The sequence below is a fragment of the Narcine bancroftii genome, chromosome 3, assembly GCF_036971445.1.
Source record: "Narcine bancroftii isolate sNarBan1 chromosome 3, sNarBan1.hap1, whole genome shotgun sequence".
Lineage (NCBI taxonomy): Eukaryota > Metazoa > Chordata > Chondrichthyes > Torpediniformes > Narcinidae > Narcine > Narcine bancroftii.
This window is the reverse complement of record NC_091471.1, coordinates 248981393-248993522: the sequence shown is the minus strand read 5'-3', so window position 1 is coordinate 248993522 and position 12130 is coordinate 248981393. Positions and strand designations below refer to the sequence as shown.

General features: G+C 43.4%; 1 long non-coding RNA gene across 3 annotated transcripts in view; it reads left to right on the top strand.

Moving 5' to 3' along the window:
* Window positions 1-12130, top strand: part of LOC138758500 (uncharacterized) — a 69100-nt gene that overhangs the window by 18964 nt on the left and 38006 nt on the right. For 2 of the 3 annotated variants that reach the window (XR_011354305.1, XR_011354303.1), the window contains exon 1: window positions 5061-5275. The exons of the other annotated variant lie outside the window; for it this stretch is intronic. This is a non-coding gene — a long non-coding RNA (uncharacterized lncRNA). Of the gene's footprint in view, window positions 1-5060; window positions 5276-12130 lie in introns of those variants that run through there. 3 annotated transcript variants of the gene reach the window in all.

The following is a 12130-nucleotide window of genomic DNA, read 5'->3' as shown; positions in this document are numbered from 1 at the left end:
CCTGACAGAAACATACAAACTTGCCTTGCCTGAAAACAACCTATTCCAATCCATGCACTCTAGATCCTTTCTCATTTCCTCAAAATTAGCCTTTCTCCAAAATAAGAATCACAACCCAAGACCCAGACCTATCTTCTCTATATTTAACGAAACTAATGGCATTATGATCTCTGGACCCAAAATGTTCCCTTACTCATACTTCTGTCAGCTGTCCTGTCTCATTCACTAAAAGGAGATCCAGCACTGCATTCTAGTTGATACCTCTATATATTGATTTAGAAAACTTTCCTGAACACATTTGCTCCATTCACCCCTTTTACAGTCAATATGTGAAAAATTAAAATCCCCTACTATCATAACCTTATGTTTCCTGCAGCTGACTGCTATCTCTACAGATATGCTCCTCCAATTCCTGTTGACTATTGGATGATCTACAATACCACCCCTTGAATGTGGTCATACCCTTCTCGTTCCTCAGTTCCACCCATATAGTTTCAGTAGACAAGCCCTCTAGTCTGTTCTGCCTGAGTACAGCTGTGACATTTTCCATGACGAGCAATGCATCTCCTCCCTTTTCATCCCACCCCTCCCTCTCCAGACTTTCATCTGAAGCAATGGAAAACCGGAACATTGAGCTGCCAGTCCTGCCCCTCCTGTAATAAAGTTTAATTCATGACCACAATGCATTAAATTCCACATGCCAATCCACCTCGAAGCCCCATACTCCTTGCATTGAAATATGGGCAACATTTACGGGGCGTGCCATTCAGCACACAGTATCTTCAACCCGCTACCATCAAGAAGAAGGATCAGGAGCGTCAAAATCAGCTGGGGCAACAGTTTCTTACTGGAGAGTATGTGACTGATGACCAGTTTTCTGCAATCAGGAAAGTCATTTCAAATATTTATATAAAATATTTTTTTTGATTATTTATGTGAAGATTATGTACTAAGTATTGTGTATTTATATACATTCACCATGGTCTGGGGAGACACTCTTTAAACGGATTGTATATATTCAATCAGATGATAATGTAGTTGAAATATAATAAATAGTAGGCCATCTGGCCTATTTAGGATGCTTAACGAATAGAAACATGGCTGATCTGGTCGTGGACTCAGCTCCACTGCCACCTTTTTCCCATATCCTTTCATTCCCCTTTTCTTCAAAAGTCTATTGATCTGATAAGGCAGACTCTAGTGCTTTATTGGGCAGAGAATTCCATGTATTCTTTACTCTCTGGAAGAAGCAGTTCCTTCAGTCTCCCTTGTTCCCGAGTTCTAGTCTCACCTGCCACTGGAAACAACATCCTCATTTCTAACCTATTTCTTAATTTTGAGTTTCTACAGGATTCTCCCCTCATCCTTCTAAATTCCAATGAGTATAGTTCCAAGATATTCAATCTTTCCTCATGAAATAACCCCTGGATTTTCAGAATCAACCTAATGAACCCCCTCTGCACTATGTGCAAAGCCAGAATATCCTTTTACAAGTAAGGACACCAGAGCTACATACAGTAGCTATCACCCCACCCTTTGTGCACACTCTGTGCAGTGGCAATAGACTCTTCCTGCTCTTAAGTGATAGTTAAATTTTGGGGATCAATTATTTGGGTCAAATTTGGGGAGTCATCTTTTACATGGGCATACTTTTGACTGCAGTAAGAACCAGCATCGCTCAAGGCAATGGGAGCTAGGATGGGTGGGACCGGGTGATAAGTCTGTATTCTGGGCGTCAGGAGCTTGGGTGGGTGGGTGGGCAGCCTGGCAAAGGATCTTTGGTCAGACCGTCGGAGCTCAGATGGGCGGGTGGCCGAGGTGGGGATCCATGGTCAGGGCGTTGGGAGCTCAGATGGATAGGCAGCCGAGAAGAGGGTTCGCAGTCAGGGCATCAAGAGCTCAGATGGGTGGGCAGCCAGGGCGCGCATCTGCGGTTGGGACATTGGGAGCAATTGGGGCCAAAAATAGGGGGGTTGACTTTTACACAGGATTTATAGAAAATGCATGATTTTTGGGCAAAAAGGGGATGGGTCACCTTTTACAAGGTCACCTTTTACAATGCCTGTTGCACCTGCAAACCAACCATTTGCAATTCATCACTCCCAGGTCTCTCTGAACAACACAGCATGCTTCAATTTTTCACCATTTGAATAATAGTTTGAGCTACTATTTTTCTTTCCAAAGTAGATGACCTTATAATAACTGATGTTGGAAATCTAAGTAAACCACATCTTGCTCCCATTATATCCTCAAAGAACTCCAGTAAGCCAGTTAAACATGACCTGCCCTTTCTGAATCCATGCTGCATCTGCCTGTGGAAACAATTTCCATCCAGATGTCTTCCTTAATGATAACTTCAAGCATTATCCCAACTAAGGATTTTGCGCAACTGTCTAATCATCTCCTTCCTTTCATCTACCTTTTTTTTAAAAAGTGGAGTTACATTTTCTGTCTTTGAATCTGGCAGGATTTGCCCAGAGTCCAGTGATTTTTTTTTTGTAAATGACCACATACGCATCTGCTATAACTTCTGCCATTTTTTTCAGAACTCTGGGATGCATTCCATCAGAACCAGGTGCAGACGAGCGGGGAGTGGAGACAAAGTGCTCCCCCGCGGGGTCTAACCTCCCAGTTCAACTGCTGTCAGCTCTTTACGGGCTTTAAATGACTTATTAGTCAGCGGTGGTTTATTTTAAAACCCTGCAACCGCGGTGTCTGGCCCAAGATGGCAGCACCTATGTATGGCAGCAGCCATGAGAGGTTACAGACTCTAGGTAATCAGAGGTCTGGGACGGTGTCCACTGCGGTAGTCCAGTGAGGGGCTCCGAGGCTGAAGAATACACAGGCGGTGGTGGGGCTGTTAGTGTCTCAAGGCGAGGAACCATACGGTCAAGGGATTCACATCAGGCTGCGGACTGCTGGAGACTGGCTCGAGTAGCTGAAAGGGTACCAGATATCGGAACTGGGATGCGCAAGTGTGCCAAGGACGCTGAGCGCTTCCTGATTGTGTCAGAGGTTCGGATCTGGAGCTCAGGTTGCCAATGGTTTGGACTGAAGGCTGTGTGGCTGCAGAGGCTGCCGGAGCACCGGAAGCGAATCCATGGACACTCACTGAGTCTGAGGGGACTCTCTCTTGTTTCTCTTTTTCTGGTGGTGGGCAATTTCTGCTGATGGCAAATGGTAAAGAAATGTCTGTGTAATATCTCATTTTCTGTTTTATCACATGACAATAAAAGAATCTTGAATCAGTAGACTTATCTACCTTTACAACCATAAATGATTTACCTAGCATTACCTCTAATATGTTGGCTTGTATTGCACTGGAATATCAGCCTTGTTTTATACTCAAATCTCTGGTATATGAATTGGACACAACCAGGCTGAACAGCAGCTGCTATTGCAGAGTGCCTTTTATTTGAGGTATATGAAAAAAGGGAAAGAAATAGTAATTTGACCATTTGAAGGTCATTCTGCTCTGCCCCCTGTTGGTATGGATTCAGTCTCTGCCTACAAACTCTTGCAAGAAACTGTTCTGGAATTTAATTGGTACCCACAAGCTTATAATTTGAGGGTTAGACGAGTATCATGAAAGACGCCCATCAAATCTTATTTTAAGTCAGGTTTATTGTCATCTGATGCACAAGTACAACCTGATGGAACAACGTTCTCTGGTCCTCAGTGCAAAACATTCAGACACACAACCAGACATAACACAGATACAGACGAACAATACATATGCATGCCAAGTACTGGTCTTCATATGTACAAATAAATAAATATTGTTTCATGAATACGAAGCTCAGATGGTGAGTGTTACCAGTTCCTTTGGTTGTTCACCGTTCTCACTGCGGGTGGGAAGAAGCTGATCCTCAGCCTGGTGGTGCTGGCTCTGATACTCCTGTGTGCAAGGTGGAAGGGGTCCTCAATAACTTTACGTGCCCTCTTCAGACAACGATCCTGGTAGATCATGTTGGTAGGGGGTAGGGAGACTCCAGTGATTCTCTCTGCCACTCTTATGGTCCTATGAATTGACCTCTGATCCATTTCTCTGCAGCAACCGTACCGCACTGTGATGCAGCCGGCCAGGATGCTCTCGATAGAGCTCCTGTAGAAGGTTGACATGATGGTGGGCAGTCGCCTTGCCCGCTTCAGTCTTCTCAGGAAGTACAGTTACTGTTGCACCTCCCTGACAAGTGAGGAGATGTTGAGTGCCCACAATAGGTCACTCGATATGAACTCCAAAGAACTTGGTGCTCTCCACCATTTAGAAAAGTACATAAACGTAAAAATGGCTGGATGTTAATTGATGCTTGCTATTTGTATGAACATTTTGTTCCTGTGCACAAAGAAGGACAGATTTGTTTCATATTTGACTCTTGGAGTGAGTGAGGATGCAAATCTTTTTCCCATCATTTGAACTGAGCTTCAAGTTGATGTATTCACAGTAAAAGGAGACTGAACACTCAGCTAGGCTTCCTAACTATTGTTCATTCTGTGTGCTGTTGTCCAGGCTATATTGTCAGGCAGGACTTAGGGAAATCAAAATATTGCAGTTCTTTCTTCCCACATTGATGTGAATTCAATTTAAGTGTTAACACTAGAGCAATGAGGCTTTAAATCCACCGGATGGCGACATGTAGTCACATGGGGGTTGGCTGTGCTAAGGGAATCAGTCCTCCATTGTCAGATTGGAGTTAGCCTCACAGTGCTGTTATCACAACTGTTGGTCTGTGCACATAGCACGAAGGCCATTTTTTTCTTATGGCTCCAATATCACACATCCCATTTTGGAGCTCCCCGATAATTTATAACACTTGCCTGGATACCAGTGACCAGAATGTAAACTTCAGGTCACAGCACTTAGTCACTCAGTAACATCCATGTGGTAAAGTCCATTTGGTAAAAATAGCTGTGCCTCCATTGCTGAGTGGCTGCCTGAGTGAATGAGGCGATGGTGACATACAATGTGGTTGTCAAGAGTGACTGTGGTGGGGGGGGGGGGGGGGGGCAGCTGTCGCTTGGCCCTCACCATCAGTTGCTTACATTGTGTTTAAGGGAAGAGGTGGGAGCTAGTGGAATGGGACAGGTCTTGCATAAACTGATCAATGACCTGAAGTGTAAGCATTGCCCTGTGCTTTGTGTGTTTTCAATTGAAATGTTGCCAAATACCGAGACTGCACCTTTTCCAAACCTGTGGCAACCAGTTGTCAACTTGACCATCACAGCACAGTGCACGATATCATCTCCACCTTCTGCTGCAAGGAAGAGAACCCTGGTAGGCTGTGTTGAATCTGGAATTTAGAGAAATCCAGCTGAGATTGATTGATCAAGAATTAGAAAATCACTGAAATAACACTCATTAATCAATTTCTCCTTGGTTAATGAATTATTGATTAATACATTTGGTAATTGCAGGCAAGCCGACTGTGATATCTGTTCTACATTTCCTGAGTGCAGAAGAGCATTTCTAAGTAGGACTTTTTAAATGTTTGCTTCCACTTTGCACGTGTAATCTGTTTCCTGTGTAGGCTGTGAATATGATCTCTGTCTTTATGACTCAATACAGGTTTTATGCAGTGACAAGTTATTAACGGGATATAAATGAGATTTTATTTCCAGATTGTGAATGACTAAATGTCCTCCGTTTCAGTGGAAATCAAATCTTTGATCTTTTGTTCCATTACATACAAGGCCTGCTGAGGTCTTGTTGCAGATTTTTTCCTCAAGCATTTCATTTTGCACCTGTTAATCAACCAATTTAGGGACCATATCAAGCCAAGGAGGATGATTCCCTTGTAAAATTATTTTTGTCAGACTCAGCCCAATGGGCTTAGAATGATAGGTCAAAACAATCTTTAATTTGAAACTCATTTCACTGGAGAGCCAGTGGAGGAGATGATAAATTCACACACTCCTTTTATGGTTTAAGTCCTAATATCGGATGTTAGATTTCTAACCATGTCACTTGTTCAATCCACACTGCATGTGTGTTTCTCTGCCAATTGGCTGTATCTGTGTGTGTGTGTGTCTGCCAAGGAAATCACAGGCAAAACCCTCCCCACCATCGAGAACATCTACAGGGATCGCTGCGTCAGAGAGCGGCAGCAATCATCAAGGATCCATACCACCCAGCACATGCTCTGTTCTCCCTGCTACCATCAGTAAAGAGGTATAGGTGCCACAGGACTCATACAATCAGGTTCAGGAACAGCTGTTACCCCTCTACTATCAGACTCATCAATAACAAACTCAGTCAGGGACTAATTTAAGGGCTCTGACTTTTGCACTTTATTTTTTCTCTCTATATTGCACAGTAGTTTACATTTATTTATTTGTTTACATGTGTACATTGAGTACAGTTTTTTTTGCACTTCCAGTAAGTGGTAATTCTGCCTCAGTCCTGTATGTGATGTTATGTTCTCTGACAATAAATCTTAATCTCGAATGTACATAATTGATCATTCACTCCTACGTGTAAAATGACCTTAAAAGATGTAGGAGTGTTATCAAACAATAACTTTACAACATACCATCGATTCCTCAGAGATAAATTTTAGGGAGTGACTTAAAGCACAAAGAGAGATGGAGAGTGTTAGGTCTGCTTTGTTCAAGAATGAGTGAGTCAGACACCAGACTGAGTCGAAATCAAGGTTCTTTATTACCGGATTGTAATACTTACAACTAACAGTGTTAGTTGGAGAAGGCGCATTCTCCTGATATCAGCAAGTGGTGTTTTTTTATACCTCAGGACACATACTTAGTAAATTATCATACCATTACACTGTCCAATGAATAAGCTGTTGCTACCCTTCACTGTTAGTCTGCTGCTCATCAGCTTGTTAGTGTCAAGCTTATCTTGAGTGTACAAGGTCACATCTGCATTCTGTTACTCCTTAGTACTGGGTGACTCCTTCTCTGGTCCCATCTCATGATGTTTTTACCTTACAAGAGGGAATTGCAAATTTTAGTCTAAGCATGTGAAAGCATGACCATTAATACTGGAGTGAGCTCCCACTGCCACACAAATGCTCTTCATGGTGTGCATCCCAAACAGACTCTGACAACTAAGTCCAACTCCAGGCCTTCACATGTGGCATAGTTCTTATGCCTAGCAGAGCTGTTTTCACTGACGGAAGGGCCAAAGGAGGGCCACTGGTGCCTTGAAACCAGTTGCTCCAGGTAGATGGGGCTCATTAACCACGGATGTTAAATCATCTAGGAGAGGGAAAACTCTGATTTTAAACTTCCGCTGCCTTGTGGCTGTACCTGCTCACGGGAAAGGGTTTGGGAGTAAATCCTGAGGAAAAATCTGGAGTCAGAGTCCTGAAGGGGGCTGACTGCTGCTGTATTCAGCAATGGCACCAAACTATCCAACTTTTGTCTTTCCTTTGGACCTGTCATTAGCATGGGGGTGGGGGGGGGGGGTTCCACTGCATGGGCAACCGATGGATCTCCATTCAACTCTGCCCTGGCTTGCGTCCTGGAGAGGCCACTCCAGCTTCACTTTATAGCGTCGGAAACAAACCAGTGACTACCAGAAGTACAAGTACCCATACTTGACCATGACAGACAGAGGCCACATGCACACACACACACTAGTGCAGTCACTCATTCCAGGGCGATCAAGGTGCCAGAATTGGAATGCAGTGATCTTGGACAGTTGCAGTACTATGGGAATTCAGATAAAGGAAAGGATTTGAAAACAAAGAGAATCTTAAATCAAGGCATTGCTTTACCAGGAGCCTCTGTTGGGTAGTAGATACCAGAGAGATGGGTGAATGGAAAGATGTGGGAATAGACTTCTGGATGGCCTCATATTTTTGGAGAGTGGAATTGAGGAAGGCAGCTAGAGTTGTGAAGGAACATTTGGAGGCGATAAAGGCACAGATGAGGATTTTAACTGCAGGTGAGATGAGAAGGGCAGAGTTATTTTTGAAATAAGATAGAAATGGATAGCCATGGCAGACTTGGTGTGGATTTGTGGTCCAAAGTTAATCTCTGGGTTGAACAGAGAACCAAGAGACTGTGAGAAGGATGAGTCTGTTATGAGGTAAAGAGATGGAGTTGGGGTTGGGTTTAAATTTAGACATGGAGCACGGTAACAGGCCATTTCGGTCCACGACCCCGTGCCACCCAATTACACCCAATGACCTACAGCCCCCGGTATCTTGTGAAGAGTGGGAGGAAACCAGAGTACCTGGAGGAAACCCACACAGTACAAACTCTTTACAGTCAGGGCCAGATTCAAACCCCAGTCCTAATCACTGGCGTTGTAACTGCGTCGTGCTAACTGTGCCACCCTGATGGAGTGGGGGTTTGAACACATTATAGCTCAGTGGATTTATTAATGTATTTTGAAAGAGGCGAGTACTGAGGAGTGAAGGGGGAGGTGGAGGTAATGAGAAGAAAAGCATCTCTGGTTTCCCACAGTGGAGATCAATAGTCTTAGAATCCATTCATTCACTTATCACTGTGGTATTATCAGTGTGTAACCATATCCTGAGGATAAATAATTCAAATAAACAATTCCTCTTTAATTCCCTAACACATTGGCTGAGAGTTAAACATAGAACTTCACAAAGCAGAAGCAGTCCATCTGTTCTATCCCCTTCATTAAAGGAGCAATCACATCAGGGGGCAGTGGGAATTGTGACAGGGTCCTGACCTGAAGCACAGAGACTTTTATTAGTACAGCCAATCTCTAACTCCCTTGTGGCTCTGACCATAGTCCTGGTTCATTTGCACAAACCACTTCTTCCCATTGAAGGACTGGGGCATGTGGCTCGAACCAACGGCTGGGACTGTCAGGCCTACAAATCAAAGTTCTTATGAAGTCTTACATTTTAAATTAAATTACTTAAATTTAGACATACAGTATGGTAACAGGCCCTTTCAGCTCATAATCTCATGCCACCCAATTACACTCAATTGACCTATAACCCCCGGTACGTGTTGAATGGTGGGAGGAAACCCACACAGAATGTATGAACTCCTTACAGCCAGCATCGGATTCGAACCCAGGTCCCAGTTGCTGTCACTGTAAAAGTGCTGTGCTAACCACTGCACTAAGTGTGTTTTCAGGAACAAATTGATTATATTCAATCTTAAGTGATCAGTTCCATTCCCCATCAAACAGCACCCTCCCCACTTCACTGTTCACTGGAAATCCCAACGGTTTCCCAACATAGCTGGGAGTGGGGTTACCCTCGCATTGAGGCCTTTGCCAAGGCTGGAGCCACGTGGCTTCCAAATCTTTTGTTTGAGGTCATTAACAGCATAGCGTCATTCTGTAAACAAAATACAAAACACGTGGCAGTGAACCCATGAAGTAGGGGGACTGAGTCAGAATAATCCTAGATTTGATTGCTAGCCTGATGTGATTACTCCTTTAAGGCTGAGCCTGAAATTCACAGCCTCTGGGGGAAAATAACATTTGCATTTATGATCACAATCCAGTCAAAAAAATTGACTGTGTCCTTCTACTAGCGCCAAGGTATCATCGGTCACTGGGCCCTGTCATTGGGACTGTCTGTCATACATAACATCACATACAACCCTGAGATTCTTTTACCGACAGGTGAGGCAGAATTACCACTTATTAGTAGTGTAAAAAAAACTACTGAAGAAGATATGTATACATGTAAATAAAGAAAAAAATATAAACAAACTGACTGTGCCATACAGAGAGAAAAAAATCCATAAAGTTCAGAAGTCAGAGTCCTTAAATGTGTCCCTGATTGAGTTTGTTGTTGAGGAGTCTGATGGTGGATGGGAAGCAACTGTTCCTCAACCTGGTAATTTGAGGCTTGTGGCACCTATATCTCTTTTGATGGTAGCAGTGGGACTAGACAATAAAAAGTGTTTTGGCACAGACTACAGGGGCCGAGGTGACTTGTTTCTGAACTGTAATTGTTCTGTGGTTCTAACAGAATGTGTGCTGAGTGGTGTGGATCTTTGATTGTTGCTGCTCTCCGACAGCAGCGTTCCCTGTAAATGTTCTCGATGGCGGAGAGGGTTTTGCCTGTGATTATTTTTGGCTGTGTCCACTACCTTTTGCAGGGCTTAACACTCAGTGATATTGGTGTCCTTATACCAGGTGGTGATGCAGCTGGTCAGCACATTTTCCACCATACATCTGTAGAAATTTGCTTGGGTTTCCAATGTCATAACGATTCTAATGATGATTCATAATGATTTTGATGTCTAGCCTTATACCTTGTTCTTTGGGCATGTCATCTAATCCCTCTCCTATCATTGGTCTTTCTTGTCTTTGAACACTGCCTCCCATCCCAGAACACTGCCAATTGCTCTGGCCTTTTTTCCTTTCTTGGACTCATTGCCTTTCTGTGTTACTGGGCCCACTGTCCCTGCATGTTGAACCATCTAACTCTGCATCTTGGGTCTTGTAGCTGCCCCCAGTCCCTGTACCGCTTACAATATTAAGCTGATGCAGCTTTCTCACTGTCTTAAAGGCACATTGTTTCATTGGGTGACAGGATATGATATGATATTGGTTGGGGGAAGGGCAGACTATATCATTCTAGACCTTCAAGCTGTCAGAAGTGTGACCACCAAGGAGATTTGTACAAGAGCTATTAAGCGAGTGGCAGGGCATAGCTTGTCTGTCAGAGGAAACTGAAATAAGTGTGATCCCATCAGACCTGTAACAAGTGGTTTCTTGAAAGTAGTATTAAAACCTTGTACTTCTTGGCCTGCACATCAAAGTGATGAGAAAAGCTTTCAGCTGGGAGGACATACTGTAGATGATCTGTCAGTTGTGTAGAAAAGTGGTAAAATGGAATTTAATTTGGAAAAATGCAAGACAATGCCTTCGCAGAAGTGCAAGGAAAGGAAATATCAATAAAAAGGAATATGTTGGGGGTGACAGAGAAACCTTCGAATCCATGTTCAAAGATGCTAAATGGAAGCACAGTAGATAGTTTAAGTGATTTTTAAAAGGTAGATGAATTGTCTTCCTTTATTAGCCTAGGTTATAGAATGAAAGAGTACAGAAGTTTTGCTCACTATTGTTAAAACACACAGAAATGCTAGAGGAACTCAGCTGGTATCGCAGCATCCATGAGGTAAAGATATATTACCGATGTTTCAGGCCTGAGCTCCAAGGTATTAGCAAAAAGCAGACAGGCATCTGATTAAAGACTGGGGAGAGAAAGGCGGACAAGTGGGAGGGGAAGAGAGAAGACTAACAAACAAAAGTTGTTAATTGGAAATGATAAGAGGAAAGTTGATCATTTTAATTTGGATCTGTGAAAGGAGACAGGGAAAAGAGAGTATGAGAGTAAATCAAATTAAAGGAGACAGAGAGACAAAGATAGGGGGAGAGGTTTTAACGGAAATTGGAGCAGACTATGTCAGTGCCATCCAGTTGAAGGGTGGACAGATGGAAGATGAGGTGTTGTTCCTCCAATTTGCATTGTGGTCTCAGTCTGGCAGTGCATGAGACCATGGACAGACATGGCAGAATGGTGTGTGGAATTGAAATGGGTGGCCACTGGGTGATCCCTGCTATTGTGGTGGACAGAGCCAATGTGCTCAACGAAGCAATCTCCCAGTTTCCCATGTAGAGGAGACCACAACGGGAGCACTGGATGCAGTAGATAACCCCTGTAGATTTACTTGAAGTGTTGCTTCACTTGGAAGGACTGTTTGGGTGGTGAATGGTGGTGAAGCAGGAGATGTGGGCACAAGTGGAGCATCTACTTCGTATTCCTCAGGATGTCAGTATTGTGTTCAGTTCTGCTTTTCATATTAAGAACATGTTAGGCAAGACAGCAGTGAGATCACAGACCCAAACAGATGATAGGGGAGATGCTTGCTGGATAAATCCCCAGAGCCTCACAAAATATTCCTGCACAGAAATTGCAGGGGCCCTAGCAGTGGTATTTAAAACTTACTTCAGCTCAGGTGAAGTACTGAAGGAAAGATAATGTGTTCCATTGTTTAACAGCTGGTGATCCTGACATCAGTTATTGGAAGATATCTTAAGAGACTGTATATGCAAGTACTTTGATAGACAGGGACTGATTAGGGATAGTCAACATGGCTTTGTGCATGGTGGGTCTTGTCTAACCAATCTTGTACAGTTTTTTAAGGAAGTTCCCAAAAAAGT